This window comes from Pongo abelii, chromosome 18 (assembly GCF_028885655.2).
Source record: "Pongo abelii isolate AG06213 chromosome 18, NHGRI_mPonAbe1-v2.0_pri, whole genome shotgun sequence".
Classification (NCBI taxonomy): Eukaryota; Metazoa; Chordata; class Mammalia; order Primates; family Hominidae; genus Pongo; species Pongo abelii.
Genome location: NC_072003.2, coordinates 79,868,087 through 79,889,885, shown reverse-complemented (window position 1 = coordinate 79,889,885; position 21,799 = coordinate 79,868,087). Strand labels below are relative to the sequence as shown.

At 41.8% G+C, this 21,799-nt stretch overlaps 1 long non-coding RNA gene across 2 annotated transcripts in view; it reads left to right on the top strand.

Moving 5' to 3' along the window:
* The window catches only part of LOC129050847 (uncharacterized), a 388,007-nt gene that overhangs the window by 88,783 nt on the left and 277,425 nt on the right, over positions 1-21,799 (top strand). The window lies entirely within an intron of this gene.

Below are 21,799 nucleotides of genomic sequence, written 5' to 3'. Positions count from 1 at the left end.
CTCCCCTGACACAAGGAGAATGAGCAATTATAGTTGTTTTGACATTAAATTTGAAAACAAAATGAATTTATATATGTATATACACACATCTACACGCATTTGTACATATATATATAATTTCCTTTTTATTTCCCCTTTCCTGTGCAACATTTCTCTAGTTTCTCTTCATTTATTATAATTACTTTTGGTAGGCTACAGATGCCAGTTGTAAGTCGATGGCTTTGGAAAAAATAAGAAAACCTTTACAAAATATTTTTTGAAGAGCATGCATTCCTTCATAAGTTAGCAGCTACAGAAAGTAAAGACCACGTTTGCTTGCTCCTGGGAAATTTGCATCTGGGAATTCTTTGGAAACCAGACAAGGTCCCTTAAACTGTCTGTTCCTTGCTGCATGAACACTACATCAGGCACAACTGAAAATGGAAACCTAACTGCCTTTCCATGTTTTCTTTCTTTTTTTCTTAAATGCAATATTTGAAGGATCAAAGTCATGAGGACCAGCCAGGATTTGGGCTTGTTCCTGCCTCCCGAGTCAGCGTAGCTGGGTGCAGAGATGGGTCAGGTGGTTCTTAAAACAGGTGCCTGAGTGCTGCCCTGGGACACTTGTACATTTAGGGGTGGGCAAGAGTACTGCTTGTATTAGTCTGTTTTCGCACTGCTATGCAGAACCGCTTGAGATGGGGTAATTTGTAAAGGAAAGAGGTTTGACTCACAGTTCTGCATGGCTGGGGAGGCCTCAGGAAACTTACGATCACGGTGGAAGGTGAAGGGGAAGCAAGCACCTTATTCACCTGGTGGCAGGAGAGAGAGAGTGAAGAAGTGTCTCACTTTTAAACCATCAGATCTTGTGAGAACTCACTCTATATCATGAGAACAGCATGGGGGAAACTGCCCCGCATGAGCCAATCACTTCCCACCAGGTCCCTCCCTTGATAAGTGGGGATTACAATTTGGGGTGAGATTTGGGCGGAGACACAGAGGCAAACCCTATCACTGCTCATACTCCTTAATCTTTATTCAATTTATTCTCCCTTTGTAAGACCCTAAAGAGAGTCCTGACTCCACAGCTACAGGTATGGCCAAGTGGTGGTGGCTGGTTGTTCAGAGGAGCTTGGTTTGATTCAGAATCTGCTTTCCTAAACCATTTGGGTCTGTGAGGGTCCTGAGATGAGGTGTGCCTCTCTCTCAGTGCAAATGAATAGGTACACATTGGCAACTCTGCATCCCAGGACATCATTCCACAGCAGGGAGACTCACCTGGCAGAGGCCCTGGTTTAACAGACATACTGGCAGGAAACAGAGCTAGGGTGTCCTCTCTCTCTATCTGGATTCTGGCAGGACTTGAAGAGGATCAGAGTAATGGATGTAGAAGGTTTTAAGCAACCCAACTGATGCCCTTTTAGATTGATTAGTTCATTTTCTAATAGATTCCCTTTTGTTTGAGCGCCCTCTCTATGCCAGCTTTGGTGATAGATGGGACCTTTTTATCCCTCACCACTTCCTAACCCCACATTTGGGTCCCCAGGTTTATTCTGTTCCTCTACACTTTTGTCAAATAATCCCCTTTCCTCTACCTGAGGATGCCATCCCTTCTCTGACCTTATTTCTAATTATTCAAAACCAAGTTCTAGGTTTGGGTGTCATGTCTTTGTCTTCCAGGAATCTTCCCTAAAGCCACCTGTTCTGGGGTCAAAGCCAGATACCAGTTGTAAGTCAATAGCTTTGGAAAAAATGAAACCTTTAAAAAGTACTTTTTGAAGAGCATGCATTCATTCATAAGTCAGCAGCTACAGAAAGTACAGACCAGGTTTGCTTTCTCCTGGGAATTTCCTGGAGACCAGACAAGGACCCTTAAACACTCTGTTCTTTGCTGCATGAACACTGAGTCAGGCACAGTTGAAAATGGAAATCATGATTTCCCTCCATGACATGCTCTCATGGGTTCCTCTCCATGCCACGCCAGAGTTCTGGGCTGTAATTATAGTCTTTCCACAGAAACTGTGTGTCTGGAAGAGGTGGGAGAACAAGAAAGAAGAAAGAGACAGAACAACTTGTGATTGCCATATATTAGACTCTTGTCATACTTTTTTTTTTTTCCATTTAACCAACCAAAGAAGCCTGTGATGAAGTCTTTATTCCTCTATCTTACTGACGAAGAAGTCATAGTGATGTAAAACCATTTAGTCCAGAGTGATTCACAGTATGGCTGAGGTTAGAACCATCTCTACCTGACTTCCAGGCTCATGGCCTTCCTTTTAGGTCACATTTGCTTCTGGTGCCTAACAGAGGGAGGGAGGAATAAGGAGAGCTGAAGGAGAATAATTCAGGAGGAATCAGGCACATGAAGACACGCCAATTTATGTGATCATGTGTCGTGCTAGGAGGATGTGATAGGGATGGTGTTGGTGACATAGAGAAGTGTTCAGCTCTGCCCAGCAGGGCCCCGAGTGGGGTGTCATAGTGCTCAGAGATGGGGAAGAGCAGGAAAACCTTCAAAGAAGGAGTAATACAAACATGGAGGAATTTCTTATAGTTTTAATTTCCAATTGAAAATGAAAAAGCAGAGTATGTTTTGTTACTTTTTTTCACCTGGAAGTTTACTGAGAAATAAAAATAGTCTTGGTGTCTTCTGATTCCAAATTCTGAGTTTCAGAGGCAGGGAGAATGTTCCCTTGTGTTGGCAGTGGGGATGGTGACAGTCCCAGATATTGGTGTGAGCCCCAAGGCCCTAATAAAGATTTGCTCTCTGGTTTTCCTGGCAGGACTGATAGGCTTCCATTTCCCAATTGAAAACATACTTAATTGCTACAGGCTTTTGGCAGGGATGAGGTATTCACCAGGTTCAAATCATCACACTGGAAACAGAAGAGTCAATATTCCAGTTTAAAGAGTTGAGCTCAACCTCTCTTGGAAGAGCCCTCCCTGGTCCTCCACCCACCTTTCCCTGAGGACTCGATTCTCTCAACTGGAATAGTCATCTCTTTATCACACCAGGGCGCTTGTGAGGCCATTATGTGGGATTTCTGGAATGAAGTTCTTATTGGAAGCAGCAGCTTCCTCCCCTATCCTCCTCCTCCAGGAACCTGTGGAATGTGATTTTCCATTTGAGAATCTAATCTGCATTTGGCTGGAGTGTTTCTCTTTACTGGGGACTGTATTCTGCAGGTCTCCATTCAACTTAAGAAAGCCCATTGCTTCTGTTGTTTTGGCTGTGTGTATGGGCAGAATTGTGAATTGAGCTGATTATCTGAAAAATGTAGGCTCCAAAGCTTTCGGCTCTGTGTGTCTAGAAAACTGAGCCAATGATGAAGTGTTCGAGCTAGAGGCTTGCAACCACTTTAATCAACCACCTTGTCATGTTACAGATGGGGATACTGAGGCTCTGAGGGAGGTAGGTATTTAATCAGCAGCTCACAGAAAATTGCTTGTCTATTCTATATTAGAAGCTTGGCCTCTATTTCCAAGTCTGTTCCTAGCCCCTTCCTTTCTCCATGGGTCCTTGTATCACTCTTGCAAACATTTTCCCTTCAGGTCTGTCTGTCTTGGTGAGTTGGGACTCCAGGGTACAAGTATTCTGGGGGATTTTGTCCTTTTCTGGCTAATTTTTGTGTCAGGGCATGGAATGAAACAACCCAAGCCAGACTCCAAGTTCCAGGTACATCGCAAGAGGCTGCGTGAAAGAGTCTGGAGTTTGGACCAGGGAAGACTTGGGCATGAGCAACAACGAGGACTATGAGGCTAGGGTCAGGTCACTTCCCTTTTCTGACATCTTGGTTTTCTCATCAGTACCTTGGTTTTCTCATCAGTACCTTCCTGGTGGAAGAGTTGTAAGGCATAAATGAGAGTTTGGGAAATGCTTGGCACCATTGTGCTTGCTCCATACATGTTGGCTGCCTCTCTTCCAATTTCGAGATTTCTGAAACCTTGGGAGTGTAATAATGAAACTGCCTTTGCAAAAATGATGGCAGTAAGAGAAATCTGACATAGCAGACTCTGTCTTGCTTCTAACCTCACAAGCTAACTGCTTTTGCCCACCCCTAGGCATGGGCCAACTTAACTATGGGAGAAATTTAGTTTATAGTTTAACCTTAAGGATGATAATAGCTCTTGTCAAAACTACCCCCTTCTTGTTTGTGGACCCACTTTTGTAAAACCAATGGAAGGCCACAAGATTAGAATTATGGGATGGGCCTGAATTCGGCTAAGACATCTGCATAGTTAAATGATAACTAGTCATTGCTTCCTACTTGTTGACTTCTCAGGTGTCACATGGCTGGTGGTCACAAGATTTGTAAGTTCCCTAATTGCCCCTATAGATAACATTGCTATTGTAAAATCAAAGACTCTTGCTTGAGGTATTTTTCAGACCTTGCCTTCTGGTAGAAAAAGCAATGTCACCCTGACCAGTGACCCCTACCCAGGAACGGAGTCAGCACACAAAGACATCTCTGACACTCCTATGATTCCATCCTCAACCAACCAGAAGCACCCATTCCCTACTTTCCCGCCCATGAAATTATCGTTAAAAAACCCTAGCCTCTGAGCTCTTGGGGAGGTGGATCTGAGAAACATCTCTCATCCTGTTGCTCAGCTGCCTTGCAACAATAAACTCTTTCTTGACTGCAACACTATTATCCCAGTGAATTGGCTTTGTTTGTGTGGCAGGCAAGAATCCATGGGGTGGTTACAATAAGACAGAGAAAAAGGGGAAAGGGGATATGTGTTGAGCATCTACTGTGTGCTGTATTGTATGCTTTTGGAATCATCTTGTAATTAACCCTAGGGTGTTCTTCAGAGGAGAAGGAAGGAGTGATAAAATCTTTCTCTAATAGCTTTTATGTTTGGCTAATCATGTATACAAATAGGGTCCGTGAGAATGTTAAAACAGGTCTTGAAGTTGGTCCAAATTATGTATTCCAATCCTAACCAAGTCCAAGACAGTGAAGATGAAAGACTGGCTGCTCAACTGGCTGTCTCATCCCTCCACTGGAGCTTGGAGAGACTTAGGTTTCCCTGTGTGCTTTAACCCCTTTGCTCATGTCCACCTGCTCCCAATTTAGCTCAGCCTTTGGCACGGGTAGCCAGTGAGGCACTAGTTGGCTGTTGGGTGGGCAAGATAGGAGGAGTGTGCCGCAATTAACCTCCTCTTAGCACACTTGGCATAAGTGCTTGTGTTCAAAGAACCTTTCTCTCTCTTTCAACCTTGAGCTTCAATGCCAAAGACTATGATAGGGGAGGGAAGGGAGAGAAAACAAAACCTGTGGTCCATTCTCCGTGTCACTACACGTGACTCCATTTAGAACCCATGAGAGATTTATAGATGAGGAAAGTGGGATTCAGTGAGCTTACACAACATGCTCAAGGCCGCATGGATAGCAGAATTGAATTTTGAATGTACTTTTTTTTTTTTACTTCTGATTTTAAAGGCTGCATCTTTGTCTTAGCAACCTAGCCTTAGCTTTGGATTTCCATAGACCTGTGTTTGAATGTTATGTCATTTTGAACAAGCTGAGTTTGTATTTGGAAAATCAAATCCAGTGAGAATGCCTGTATGCTTTACCTCTTTGTGTTAGTTGGCTTGGGCTGCTATAACAAAATACCACAGAGTAGGTGGTTTAAACAACAGAAATATATTTTCTTGCAGTCCTGGAGGCTGGAAAGTCCAAGATGAAGGTTTTGGCAGAGTTCAGTTTCTGGTGAGGACTTTCTTCCTGGCTTATAGACAGCCCCCTTCTTGCTGCATCCTCATATGGCAAAGAGAGAAAGCCCTAGTGTTTCTTTCCCTTTTATAGTGCACCACTTCTATCAGAGCAGGGGTTCCCCCTTATGACCTCACTTAACTTTTTTTTTTTTTTTTTTTTTTTTTTGGAGATAGAACTTCACTCTTGTCACCCAAGCTGGAGTGCAGTGGCACGATCTTGGCTCACTGCAATCACTGCAACCACTGTCTCCCAGGTTTAAGCAATTCTTCTGCCTCAGCCTCCGGAGTAGCTGGCATTACAGGTGCAGCCAGCACGCCTGGCTAAATTTTGTATTTTTAGTAGAGATGGGGTTTCACCATGTTGGCCAGGCTGGTATTGAACTCCTGACCTCAGGTGATCCGCCCGCCTCAGCCTCCCAAAGTGCTGGGATTACAGGTGTGAGCTACCACGTCCTGTCGACCTCACTTAACTTTAATCACTTATTTAAAGGCTCTATCTCCAGTATAGACCTGGTGGGGGGGTCAGGGCTTCAACATATGAATTTTAGCGGGACACAAACATTTAGTCCATACAATCTTTATGTTGGGAGTTCAGAGAATTAGACATGACGTTAGATTATAGATTTTGATCACAGCCTTCTTAAGGGTTATGAAGCCCAGCTACAAAAAGGGGATGGCAGGGAGAGAGAGTTGGTGAAAGCGTTTTCAGGAAAAGCAAGTTTTATCTGAGGCATTTTCCCCCTGATTTTGTTTTACCATCGGGAAGCCCAGATCCATTGTCTTGCTCCATTCACTTCTGGCTCTGTTTTTATTCTCCTGACTTGATTTTGCAATTTGTAAGTAAAGGAGTTAGCACTACTTTGGAATATGCTAAATGATGTGAATGTTGCCTATTATTTTCCTATCTTGTTATAATGCAGTTATTAGTGCAGTTAACTAAACTAGTGCACTTATTAGTGCAGATCTCCCCCAACCCCATTCTAGAAGCAAGGTAGCTAGCACTTCTAGCCCACCATGAGTTATGTGTCGTTATGTAACTTGCTTTGGCCAATGAGATAGGAATGGAGTTGATGCACATCATTGCAGGTAGAAGCTTTAAGAGTCAGTACGCAATCTAGCCACCTAACTTTCCCCTCACTCATTACAACCAGCAAAGCTCCAGACGGTCCTACAGGAAGAACAGAGTCCCCAGCCATAGACACGTAGCATGAGCAGGAAATAAATCTTATTGTTTCAGTCCACTGAGACTCTGGGCTGGTTTGTTACTGCAGCATAACCTAGTTTACCCTGGCCAGTTCTCTGCTGCAGACTCAACATGTCCTCCTGTCTACACTGTGAGCCTCAAATCATTCAGCACCTGGGGATTATGTGCCGCCTGGTTTATCAGAGTTATCTTAATGAGGCTATCTACCAGTTATTGAGAACTCCTTATTTATAAGTTGTGGGGTTTGGGCTTTGACTTCCATTATCTCATTGAAGGCATAGGATAACTGTGTTAAGTAGGTGCTACTCCTCCACTTTGCATAAGAGGATACTAAGAATCTTAGTGATGAAAGTATCTTGCAACAACAGACACAACTAGGAAGTGAGTTAGGTCTCAAGCTCAGATTCTTCCAACTCAAAAGCTTGTAGGGTTCTCATGATGGTACACTGCTTTTTTCCTCTTCTCAGGTGTGTGCTGGTGCTTAGACCTCTGCAACAGGGGTTGAACTATCAGCTAATCAAAGACTATAAATCATCTAGTCCAAGGGTTGGCAATCTATGACCTGTGGCCCAAATCTGGTCTGCTGCCTGCATTTATAAATAAAGTTTTATTGGCACATAGCCATTCATTTCCCTGTTGTCTATGGCTGCTTTTGCGCTCCAACAGAGGAGTTGAACAGTTGCAGCAGAGACTCTCTGGCCCACAAAACCCAAGGTATTTGCTATCTGACCCTTGGCAGAAAAGGTTTGCTGACCCCTGATTTAGACTATGCTTCATTTGAAAAATTAGGAAACTGAGACTGAGAGAAGTGCACATGTATTAAAATAGAGAATTACTTTAATGCAAATATATGGATAATGAACCATTAGGCGTAAAAAAATTCAGGGTTTATATGAATAGTCACTCTAAAAGTATATAATTTTAACTTCTCTCTTCATGAAGAAAGTGTGCTTTTCTCAAAGTTAATATATTGTTTTTCAATAACCCTAACAGAGATTAAAATTTTTAAAAAATCCACTTCTGAATTGGTTTGCAATGAGTTCTACTAATATTAGTTGGGACCATATGCCATTTATGGTATCGTCCCTATTTCAGTTTGTTTGTCCTTATATCATGAGCATTTCCCATGTCATTAACATTTTTCATAAATCTAATTACTGATGGTTGCATAACATTCTGCTCTATAAAAATGCCATGATTTATATAATCATTATAATATTTTTAGATTTTTGTTTTACATTATACTGAATCTTTATATATAAATCTGTCTACATTTCTATATTTTTTTCTTGGCATAGATTCCTAGAAGTAGAATTCCTGGCCAAAGCATAGAATGTTTTAACGGTCTTGATTTATTTTATAAATTTCTTTTCAAAAGGATTGTCTAACTTATATTCTGCCTTGAGAAGGAAGATGTTTGTCTTACTATACTCTCTGAAGCATATTGTTATATTTTAAGTCTTTCCTATGACAGTATGTAAATATTTTTTACTTTTGTTTTAATCAGCATTTATCACCATTCAAGATGAATTTTTTTCATATGAGATGATTTGTATTTTATTTTCTGAAAAGACTCCATTCTAATTATATGCCCTTTTGTTGAGAATTCAAAATACTGTTAGAATTTCCCTTGATCTACTTATTAAGTAGTTTTGTTGATCAGTTATACTATTTTCATTTGTTAATTTTTTTTTTTTTTTTGAGATGGCGTCTTGCTTTGTTTCCCAGGCTGGAATGCAGTGGCATGATCCCGCTTCACTGCAACCTCCACCTCCTGGGTTCAGGCGATTCTCCCACCTCAGCCTACCAAGTAGCTGGGATTACAGGCATGCACCACCACACTTGGTTAATTTTTGTATTTTTTGTAGAGACAGGGTTTCATCATGTTGGCCAGGCCAGTTTCAAGCTCCTGACCTCAGGCAATCCGCCTGCCTTGGCCTCCCAAGGCGCTGGGATTACAGGCATGAGCCACTGAGCTCTGCCTGTTAATGTTTTAAATTGGGTTGAAATGGTCCTTTCTGACCATAACCCTCAACTCCATCCCATCCTGTTCCTTCACCCTCCTATAAGTGTGATTTTGCCATTGTAATGATCTGATTTCCTTACCTCAATCCTGCTCCCTCAGGCTAGTAAGTTCCTATGCAAACTGCAAAGCACTGCGTATATGGATGTTGTTATTGCTTAACCATGACTCTGTGTGTAGCCACTTCAGCATCACCTTAACAGTCTTATTGCCTTGACCTTTCATTGCTTCCCTCTGGCCAATCTCAAATCTCCAATAAACCCATCTAATGTTTTTGGTGTCAGAACACTTGTAGAAAGAGTCTTGAAAATGCAATCATTCAATGCACTTATTTGACACATACTCTTTGAGCATCTACTATGTGGCTGGCACCATTCCAAGAGTTTGGTTTATGCCCATAAAAAAGACCACTACTCTCATAGAGCTTGCATTCTATGGAGAGACACAGTAATCAGTAAACATAATAAATCAGTACATTAATTAGAAGTGCTGTAAAAAAAGAAAAAGCAAAGAAAAAGTAGAGCAAAAGGTAGTGGAACAGTGTTTGCAGTATTCAGTGGCCCAGTCAGGTTAGCTTTCAGTGAAAAAGTGAAATTTGAGCAAAGACTTAAGGCTGATAAAGGGAATAGCTGTGTGATATCTACAGGAAGAGCATTTCAGTTGAAGAAAATGGCCCTATGCTGGCCTTAAGGTGGGCATATCTGGTGTGTCCAAGGGTCAGGGGAGACGTGATCAGATTGTAGATACATTTTGAACGTATAGCCAACTGGATCTGCTGCTAGACTGGATATAAGTTCTTAGAGAAAGGGAGAAATCAAGAATGACTCCAAGGTTTTTGACATGAACAACTGGTAGGATGAGGCTGTCATCAACTGAGATGGAGAAGATTATGGGAGTAGCAGGCTTTGGGGTTAAAGTTTGGGAGTTGCTTTTGGACACATTGTATGTGAGATGTCTAGTTAGGGTTTTAGGCATGGATGTTGAGTAAGCAGTGTAGGGTGGGTTTCAAGAGGAAGGTCTGAGCTAGAAATGTAAAGTTGGGAGGACACCAGGATAGATAACATTTAAAGACATTGAAGTGTCTGAGATCCCAAGGGAGTGAGTGCAGCTAGAGAATGACCAGCTCCTCTACAATTTACTGTACTCTGGTATCAGTTGGATTCTGTGTGCAGATTACTAATTCTTTTGCCTGTTCCTTGACTTGTTAGCTCTGTGCTGTTTAATCTGGGTTTTGACTCCTGCCAAGAGTTACAGGGAAGATTATATGATGCTGCATGCTCTTTATCTTTCTGAAGCTTGTATATGATTTTAAGAACTCAGAAAAAAACGTTTATTGGAAAATTAATTCTCATAGAGTAGCATGCACATCCATTTTTTTTTTAAAGGAAAAGACAATCTTTTAAAGAAAATTTATGCTCTTTCTAGGATTCCTGTAACCTCTCTAAGTTGGTCAAAGCTTGTAGGTTAGGAGTACTAAGGTGGAACATTAGGGACATGAACTCATTCATTCCCCATAGCAGAAGAAAGCTGTGCGTTAACACTTTTCATTTTTTCATCTCACTTTACTGTAGAACTTTTGATTGTTTCTCAAATCAAATCTTTCTCCCTTATGACATTTCTAACACAACATAGACTCTGAAAGAATATTCCAAGGAATGAATTAACATGGTATGGGCCATGGCAGTACCCTTATAATAAATGTGTGGTTCCCTATGGTGACAGTGCTCCTTGGATGTGTGATTTTTGGGATTCATTGGTTAAAAATACAGTTTCAGGACTTCATACTTACATATAGTATAACTTGATTTATTTTTGCAATTTTCACAGTCATATATGCATTAAAATTTTAGCCTCTCATATAGAATACCCATCAGCAAAAGAGGGCAGAAGCCAAGAGATCCAGGAAATAATGTATCCCACTTAGAAGAGTAATGATGAGAAGTCCTGAGATGGAGCTGGGTTATGTTACTACCACACCATTTGCTTACATGGAAACAGAAGGATGAAAACTTCCCATAGGGAGATAATCTGGGGAGAAAGGCTCTGATACATTTTTGAGACACTAGAAATACTTAAGGATTTTATAAAGACAAATAGTTGGAGGAGAATAGAAAGGCAATTAAAAACTCCATGAAAAACAAAAAGCTATACAGGCAGAGCAATGTTATTATTATGCTCTACTTAGCTTGATAAATCACTCTCACAGAGGAAGCCTTGTTTTTAATCATACAGCAAGATCCTTTTAGAGCAAAGTATGTTCTCCGGGTAAACCAACATTTTTTGAGCATCCATTGTGTGTCAATGCCTTCTTGAACATAATCACCTTTTATAAAATACTAACAGCTTCCCTCTGTGATAACTATTTTCCATTTTACAGTGGCAAAATGGAAATATTTTCTGTTTTACAGTGATAACAATTCAAACATAGAGAAGATAAGAAACTGGACCCAAATTGTGCAGCCACTTAGTAGCACATCTGGATTCAAACACAATCTGCATGCTTTGACAGCCCCTATTTTCTTCTACCTGTGTTGTGCTCTTTCCCAAGGTTTGGGCAGAACTGTTACAGAAATGACTGTCAACCACTTAAGCACTATAGGAATAGTCAGCATTTTAGTAATAAATATTGATTAACAATGATATAAATAGAAACCAAAGCTACCCAAAATGAATGCACAATTCACATCCCTAGCTGATGTATATAAATTAATGATTAGCCAATTATTCTACTATAGTAATATTGAAGATAGCATTTATTACCGTCTTGAGACCAATAGTTCTCAATTGGGGGAGATTTTGCCCCAACAGAACATTTGGCAGTGACTGGAGGAGGACTCCTGGCACCTAGTGGATGGAGATCAGGGATGCTCTCAAGCATCATGCAATGCATGAGACAGCCCCCATCCCCACACAAAAAACTGTCTAGCCTAGAGTGTCAGTAACACTGAGGTCAAGAAGTCCTCCCCTAAATAAAGAGTATATGGAGAGAAAGGCAACAAATGCAACTTGATTAATATGTGGACTCTTTATTCTTTTTTCCTCCAAAAGATGATTGAGTTTTTTGAGTGAATATATGTTTTCTGATCTTATTTAGCAGTGCTTTGATATGAAAACTAGCTATTTATAGTAATCTGGATAAATTAACTACTTACTGATCTCCTGTCAAGGCTCAGTTATTTATAAAATGTGTTGGCAAGAGGTCTGTGTATCCTCAGCATGTGGTAAGTTGTATATACATATAGGCTGCTGCTGTCTGTGTGTGCACATGTGTGTGTGCGTGTGTGTGCATATGTGTGTGCTCTTGCTGGTTTTGATGGAAGTATAACCTGGGTTTTGGAAAAAGATGCCCTCCCACTACTTCCAACCTTAAGCATTCACTTCTTCCCATTAAGATTTCCCTTGCAACTTGGCCTCTTTTAAACTCCCATCTTGTGCATTCTCTCTTCTAATCTAATACCTCTGCGTACATCTCTAAACATGATCAGTGACAGTTTTCGCTGCGGGGTGAGGCTTTTACTGACAAGGCCAGTGAGCGCTGATTTGAGACCAGCCATTGTGAGTGACTTCAGCTGTCTCTTCAAGTGACATCCAGCTACTTGAGAAAGGAGTGATGACGAAAGTTCTTTGGACAGAAAACTTTCGCTGACAAGAAGGTGACAGGTCCTCGCACAGCTGGTCTCTGATATGCCTCGGAAGGGGCCCACAGAGTGACTAATTTGAGCTTTGCAGTAGCTGGGAGGAAGTACAGGGCCCATGCATGCTGAGAGCTTGAAGAAGTCTGTAAGACAGGCTGGCAGTGGACACGGGCTGGAGGAACCCATTGTTAGTGGGCAAAGGCCAGGAAACTTCGTTTGTTTAGAACATGAGAACATTGAACATGTTCGTGGTGAGTGGATATTTTGCCTGTCCAGAAACAATTCTTTTCCTGGAAATGGTACCTTTTCTTTCTTTAGCAATTCACCCCATCTCTCTTCTCATTTGGTTGGGACTGTCCCTGGCTTCCTGGTTCCAGGGATCAGCCAATAAACCCCATCCCCTTCATCACAGCAATTGGTTCAGGGAGCGGTAGGTGACCCAAGCGACTCAATGAGACTAAATTGTGACTTGTGCCACAATTAGTGGGTAAGAGGTGCCCTTTTTTCCTGCAGTCACCAAGCTGTGGCTATAAATGTGGAATTTCTAGCAACCACTGTGTGAAACAAGTTAGGGAATGAACCAACTGGGAGAGAAATATAGAGGTAAGAAATGGAGAGAAGAAGCATTCCAGTCCTAACGAAATTACTGGAGCCTCCAATCAGCTATGTTTGAACACTCATCTTTCTGGACTTTTCCATTACACAAATGAATACATTCCTGTTTTCCCTATAGCTGATTTAAATAGATTTTGCAACACAATGATTCCTGATCAATACAAATAGCTCCATTTTTGAGTGCCTGCTATGTGCTAGAAACTGTATATCCATGAGGCCATTTACCCTCACAACAACTTTGTAAAGTAGACACTTCTCATGTCCTCATTTAGATTTGAGAAAACCTGACACTTGGGGAGATTAGGTGATAATACCCAAGGGCAGGCAGTTAGTAAGGTTGACACTATAAAGCAAGTTCTGTCTTATAAACGTTGCAGGTCCATTTTCTGTGGAAAGAAAGTGAAGCATTGAAGTCAGACTGTGTGGCCTTCAATCTTTTTCTTTTTTTCTTTTTCTTTTTTGAGATGGAGTCTTGCTCTGTCACCCAGGCTGGAGTGCAGTGACGCGCTCTCGGCTCACTGCAAGCTCTGCCTCCCAGGTTCACGCCATTCTCCTGCCTCAGCCTCCTGAGTAGCTGGGACTACAGGCGCCCGCCACCGCGCCCGGCTAATTTTTTGTATTTTTACAGATGGGGTTTCACCGTGTTAGTCAGGATGGTCTCTATCTCCTGACCTCATGATCCACCCGTCTCGGCCTCCCAAAGTGCTGGGATTAGAGGTGTGAGCCACTGCACCTGGCCTGAATCTTTTTCTTAACACTTCTTTGCTATGTGCCATTTATAGGAAACGAACTTTCCTGTACGTGGACTTTTTCATCTGCACAATGGAGATTATAAGTAATTTGTCTATCTCAGGATAGATGTGAGGATGTGAGAAGATGCATATAAGGTATTCGAAACAATGACTGAAACTCAATGAACACTCAACGCACATTATCTATCATTGTTTTCTGTGTCCAGGAAAAAGCTAAGGTGGCTCTTTTGGGGTTAAGACCTATCAGGCTGTGCTCACTTAGAAAGGGCACCCCAAGATCGCTGAACACTTACGCTGATTTACTAGACCTAAAATTAACTATCCTGTTGATATTGGAGAAGTCCTAAAAATAATGAGTGTTTTAACTATGTAACACATCATGTTTCATTTATTCATTTGTTCCATAAGTGTTTATGGAGTGACTACTCAATGCCAGATGTTGAGTTGGATCCAGACATGAATAGATCAGAGCCTTCCCTGCAAGAAGGGAAGAAATTAAAGCACAAATAATGTTGATAGAATAGGGAAAGTGTTGTGTACTGTAAGAGAGATGAAGTAAAATACTGTAGAGGCTCAGAGGGGAGAGAGGGGTTTAAAAAGAAGGACAAAATGAATGGTTTTAGGAAACAGATGTTGAACAGGCAAGATTTCCATGTGTGCAGTTATAGTGTTGTAAGAAAGAGAAAAGCATGAGCCAAGCCACCAGGAAGTATTAGTCATACTTCTGTGTCCTCTTCCAAGGGCAAGGGGGTTGTATACAACTCATTGCCCCGATACCATGAGCAGGCTCTGTATTGGTAGCAATAAGTCCAGTAACGAGGTCATAGTGATGTGCTGAAGGATTAGGTAATCATTAGAGTTCACTTAGAGTTTACTGCATTTAATGGTCTGTTCATCAGCTCATCGAGACATGGGAACAAAGCCCGTCTAAGCTAGCTTGGCCCAATACAAAGGAACAGAAAGCTGGCTATATGTACTGATTTCTTTCATTGACATCCCTTTAATTTGTATGGGAGCCTTACATTCTAACAATCTCTGGTGTGCCCATATAATGGGCCTTGCCTTGTATTTTCTTTCTCAGTAGGATTAGAAAGTTGTCTTGGCTCATTCACATGTGCTTTTTCCTAGCATTATTCACTCTTCCTAGGAATGTAAGACTGTCTCTGTTCATTCATCCTCCATTCTCACTACTTTCCCTCCTTACCACTGAGGACCCATCATTTCCTCTTCCTGGACCAGAGCATCTTTTCTGTTTCCGTGGTGAAGCCAGTATGCTCTCTATGCTACAACCAAAGTCTCACCAATTGTATTTAAAAGGGCTGGCTGGGGCAGGGGGAATAAATGAGGGTTGGGGCCCTTGGAGAACCAGGGACTCCATAGTAGTCAGCAGTTGAATGTGGTTTAAATGTTGGAGCATGTTGAGTAATGGTTAAGAGATAAGATTGAAAGATAGTGGCCAGATGGCAGAGGGCCTTGAATGTTAGACAAGGGAATTTCAATGATATGTTCCCAGTGCCTGAATCCTTTGAATATTTTGAGCATCAGAGTACCATGTTCATCTATCCATTTGGAAAAGATGATTGTGGCAGTAGTGTGGCAGGCAGGGTGATGAAGGTATGAAACTAGAGGTAGGACAATCAGCTGGAAGGCAGTCACAATTGTCTTGGTGTTGAGAAGACATTGATGATGTGTTCTCAAGGGATGGAAATGAAGGAAAGTTGCGGGAGATACTGTGATGAAGAGGAGCCCCGCCAGAGCGCCCTCTTCTGCTGGGTGTCTTTCTGATCAATGTGGGAATATCCATAATGGTTAAAAGGTGGTAGATTTTGAATATTCAGAGAAAGAAGTCATGTTGGACCTAGCCCTGTCTCAACAGAGCAACTCATTTTTCCATGATACAAGAACCAGAAACATTATCCCCTTCTGGCGAGAGGGGTGAAGCGTGCAGCCATTTTATTATGTTTGTTGGGATTCCTCATCCCTGATTCTACTCCATGTGCAGGTTGGTTGAACTCAGGCCATTTGACCTAGAAATGTCTCTTCCTTGTGAGTTCCTCTGTGTGTGCAGCTCTGGATGATCTTAGGTGATTTATTTAGTATCTCTGTTGCTTTGTTTATTCTTCTAAAAAGTGAGCAATTGAACTTGATTTGTAGGATTTTTGAGGAGTAAATAAAAGCATCCATATGAAAGCATTTAACAGAGTGCCTGGCTTATAGTAGATACTTACTAATAAGAAATTGTTTTTTCTCTTGTAATCATGGGAAGGGAGCAAAAGGGAAATAAGCCATTATTCTTGACCTCTAAGGGCTCATGATCTAATAAGAAAAATAAGGGAAAGCAATATGGAACAAGACAAGATGGTGTCTTATTTAAGGGCAGGGTTTTCTAAGATGGGCCATATGTCCTTGTGGGCCAAGAGGCTGGTAGAAAATGAAAACTTCAAAGAGAAAGAAGGATCAAGTTAGGCCTTGAAGCATGGTGAGGGTCTGGAAATACAGAAGAGATGGAAGATAGTTCCCGTCCAGAGGATGCAAATGAATGTGAGGTCTGATTCTGACTCTCCTGACTTGGGTGGAGGGAGCTAGGAGGTGAGCATGGTTTCAGGATGTGGAAGAGCACTGGGCTGGCCATCCAGAGTCCCAGGTTCAAGTCCCGCCTCGACCTTCAAATAGCTCTGTGACATTATTCAAGTGCCATTGCTTCTCTGGACTTTACGTGCCTCATCCAACAAAGGGGGCTACAAAGGAGGATAAAAGGAGATAAAAAATGTGAAAACAACAAGTAAAACACAGAATCCTGTGCACTTTTGAGTTGTGTGATTATATTTGACCACCAACTTTGCAGGAACACAAATAATTGGAAAGGATTCTTGTGCTCACCATGGGAAGGGACAGAATTTACTTCAGAGAACATTTATTTGCATCACTCTGACTTTCGTTATGCATGGTACTCCAGTGGTGTGAAGATACAAAGATGAATAAGGTCAATCTTGGCCTCTGAGAAGCTCTCTGTCTAGTAGAAGAGACACACAGGCGACAATTAAATACAACACAGTGTGAACAGTGGCTATACTGGATCCATGTCAAGGGTCCATATCTAGGATGGAGGAGGGAATAATTGATCCTGTTGGCAGGAGATAGAAAATAATCAGAGAAAGTTTCACAGAAGATAGCTGTGAAATCAGCTGGATTTTGAAGGATGAATAGTATTTCATGAAGCTGAAAAAAAGGATTCAGAATATTCTGCATTGTCCAATACATTAGCACTAGCCACCTGTGATTACTGAAGTAGCCACTTCAAATGTGGCTAGCAGTCTGAATAGAGATATGCTCTAAGTATAAAATACACACTAGATTTTAATGACTTAGTGTCAGAAAAAGGAATATAAAGTGTTTCCTTAATAATGCTTTTATGTTGATTGATTATATGTTGAAATGGTAATATTTTGGGTATGTTGGGTTAACTAAAATATACCATTGAGGTTGATTTTTTTGATGTGACTATTAGAACATTTAAAATTACATGTGTCTCTTCTATTTGTGGCTCATTTCAGTTATGTTTCTCTGGGACAGCCCTGCTCCAGGCAAATGGAACAGTATGAAAAGGGACAGGGGCAGGAAAAGCATTAGCAAGTGGAGGTAACTGGGTGACTCCATTGGAACGTGAAGGCTTGAAATGTGCGGGGTGGGGAAGGGGAGTGTCAGGAATTGTGGCTGAAAGTTTGGTGCAGATCATATCATCCAAAGACACTTGGGTGATGCCCTGACAGCACTGGGGAGCCATTGAAGAGTTCAAGTGTGGGGGCAGCACAGATGGGTTTGTGTTACTCATCTTCGGGGTGACTGGTAGAGGAGGTAGGAGAAGCCATGTTGGTAGAAGACATTGGGATGGTCATTGTCCAGGATGGTCTATTCGTTTCTCGTGGCTGCTGTAAGAAATTGCCACAAATTTGGTAGCTTAGTAAACAACAGGACTTTATTCTTTTAGGGTTCTGGAGCCCAGAAGTTCAAAATCAAGGTGTCAGCAGGGCCGTGGTCTCTCTGGAGGCGCTAGAGGAGAATCCTTCTTTGCCTTTTCTTGTTTCTGGTGGCTCCAGACATTCATTGGCTTGGGGTTACATCAGTCCAGTCTTTGTCTCTGTCTTCACGTGGCCTTCTCCCTGTGTGGCAGTAAGTCTCAAGTCCCACTCTGCCTTTGTCTTATAAGGATACTTGGCACTGGATTTAAGGACAACCCCAAATCCAAGATGACCTCATCTTGAGTTCCTTAACTTAATTAGTTACATCTGTAAAGGCTCTTTTTCCAAATATAAGGATACCACATTCACAATTTCCAGGCATTAGGACTTGGATGTATCCTTTTGGGCATGACTATTTAACCCACTACAACAGGTAATAAGAGTCTAAAGAGGCCAGGCATGGTGGCTCACACCTGTAATCATAGCACTTTGGGAGGCCGGGGTGGGAGGATCACTTGAGGCCTAGAGTTTGAGACCAGCCTAGGCAACACAGTGAGACCCCATTTCTACGAAATGAAAAGAGTCTAAAGAAAGGATAGTGAGGAGGGAGACGAGATAACATATTCAAATAATATTTAGATGATAATTGAGATTTATGCATAAAATGATACAAATGTCTGATATTTGCTTCACACACAAAAAAGTACGGAGGGTGTGGGTGGGGAGATATAAATGAAAAAAGATTTCCCTGAGTCAACAAATTATTGAAGCTGGTGGGTAATATGAATGTCATAATGCTACCCTCTTTACTTCTGTATGTGTTTGAAATTTTCTAAAAAAAAAAAAAAAAGTCAAAAAGAAGAAAATTGAGAATATGTCATTTCCTTAGGTTAATGACTTACTAATTCAATTTCTATTTTGGTTAAGTGCTCATGATGTGCCTGGCATTTGCAGAAATGCCAAATGCCAAATGTTGATAAACTGTGGAGTAGCCACAGATTTTTTTTCCCCCCAGGGGTATGACACCCTTGTATCACCTGACAAATAGGCTGAAAGATTTACTTTGTGTGTAGGCGCACACATCTGTGACAAGATTTTGTCATAGGATAAATGCCCTTTCATCACAGGCAGGCGAGAAATTCATGTCACCTTGTCCAAACCCAGAGCAGTGAAAACCTATGACTAGCCAGGATCTTGTTAGAAGGAAACAGTTTGTTTTTCTTAATCATCCTGATGTCACTTACAAGAAGGCATGAGCGGCAGGGATCCCCTCTTGACTCCATAAACTAACTGTCACAGGGAAAGATGAGCCTATTTAACTGCAGGAAAATGCTGAAATAGTTTAATTGTCTTCCCTTGATGGCAGACGGTTGTTATCAGAGTGGAGGAGGGAATGCAGAACCCAATGAAATATTAAATGCAGACAAAAATGTGTGGGTGAATGTGATTGTGTAGTTTAATCCATGTGCTTTTTTTTCAAGTCGTTTCTAGTTTCATTGCGAAGTGTGGTATAAAAATGATGTCAGAGGAATGGTTTGCTGGGTTATTTAAAAGCTTGCATACACCATTTACAAGGTATGTTGTTGACGGTTAAAAATGACATATCTATTATTCATGTGGTCCCCCGACATAGAAGAGGCTGCTTGAAAAACGAAATATAGATGAAAAAAAAGGAAAAGTAATGGAGTTCGCAATGTAAACCTGTGGTTAAATGTGTCTGGGGCCATTTCGGGAGCTCAATATTGCAATTTTCCTATGAGACACAACCAGCTCAGGGACATCTGAATCTGATCTAAGCCCCACTTAATGAAGTTTTCTTGTAGCTTTCAATCATTTGTCTTAGTTTCTTTGCTATAATCTTCACTTTTGGTCTGCATTCTTCTGACTGAAGTGGTTAGGAACATGCACCCTGGGCTCAAATCTTGGTGATGCCACTTGCTAAGCTTGAAGCCTGAGTCTAGTTGCATAGCCCTTCTAAAGGCCAGTTAGACTTTCAAGTGAACATAATAACTTTTCACTGTTTCAAAAGGTTGTTAAAAGTTAAACGATATAATGCATGTGACACCCTCAGCACAAGGTTTGCCCCGTGTGAGTCACTTCATAAATGTTAGTTATTAGTTTCAGAATAAAGATTTACTGGGGCTCGAAAGCAGTGAGAGAAAAAAATGAAATATACTTGCTAACGAGTGGTTTGCAGACCTGCAGCAGCTGCACCACCACCGAGAAACTTGTGAGAATCTCAGGCTCCATCCTGAACCTGCTGAAAGTGGATTCACATTTAAACACAACACCCAGGTAATCCGTATGTACAGTAACAATGAAAAGCAGTGGGAACACTCTTAGGACATTGCAAGGAGTCTGTAAGGGAGAGTTTCCCTGTTGCCTTGGAGTTAAAAACACCATTACTAAGGATCCCACCCATTTCAGAGAGAGGTCAATAGTTGGATTTGGTGCTTTCCTGGATCCCAACCCCACTCCAGCTTTCTGGGGGTTTGCACAACTGGCTCCCAATCTCATCCCAGTTAGAAGCATGGTAACGGGGGGAACTTATCAGTGTTGGGAATTATTGACTCCAAGTGCAGTGGAGTTTAAAATTTTTCTCTTCCTCTAAGCCATGTAAGGGAATAACTTCAGGGACATCACTTTTGAAGACTGGGGATGCTTTAAAGAATAAAAAAATAGGCATGTCATACCTAATTGGATGATAGCTGAGTTGGCAGCCTTCAGGCCCAGCCTGATGGTACCATTTGAGCATGGTGTATTGGTATATTCTTGGGAGATGTTGGCATGTGTCCCCTGGAACATGGGAGTGTATCTGAACTTAGGGACTAGGGGCTGATGCTTCTGCCTTAGAGATTTCTGAAGTCAGGATGTGCCTGGGAACAGAACTGAGAAGACTACCCCACCCTAGGTTTTTGTGACCCTCAGGGAGCACAGGAAAGGGACTTCAGCTCCTCAGCTCCAGGTGAAACAACATGGAGTTGGAGGAGAAGCAGTCTTTTGATGTTGCCTGTGCTTGGGTGTGCTGGATAGGGGCATGGGTCGTTAGTGTGGCTGAAGGGACAAAGCTTTCCCCGTCTACAGAGTCCTCAATGATGGGCAGGATCTGGGGAAAGTTGTCTGCTGCCTCGGAAAGGATCCTTGGTGAAGAGACCACCTGCCATATTGGGAAAGGCAGTTGCCAGCCAACAGAATCCTCAGACAGTGACAAAGTGAGACTTGTGTGGCTTCCCCACTGCCAGTCAAGTCACTATTTTTCCTCCTAATCTTCAATGCCAGGGAAGAGGTTCCTTAGAGCCATCCACTGGGATTCTGTCCTTTGAAAGTTCTAGAAAGGGAGGAGAAGTGAAAATGAAAGCAAATCCCCTCCAGTTCTCTCAGCCGCAAGCCCAGCTGGTGATGAGGAAGGGGAGAGTTTCAAAGCGAATATGGGCTTGGAGTTTTAAGGTGGACTGGGCTTTCAAACATCCGTTCATAACTGGACGTGACCATGATGCTTTGGAATCTATCCAAAAGTTTAGTAAGAGAATAGAGGTAGAAAATCAACAGACTATAGTCCAGGGTGGTGACTGGTGAATAACATAGATGCTTCTGATTTACACCTCACTAAGTTGTACACCTTGCTCAATACACAGGTTTGTCTTTCAGGTAGTTAACATCTGCAGTTTTGGCTATTGGACAGCAATCTTCAGCTTTCATTTGCAGGTCAGTTTTCTCAAGGATGGATTTGAAGTTTTTGCTTGGAGCTGAGACCTGAGAGTGAGACTTGTCTGGTCTGCAGTCTGCCCACCTCTATTTGGTCCTGCCTTGTCTTCTATTTGTTATAATGCATATGTTGACAGTGTGCTGTGTTGTCTACTTGCAAATACTGACACAGGACAGAAAACCAAGGCCTGATTTAGATGATAGC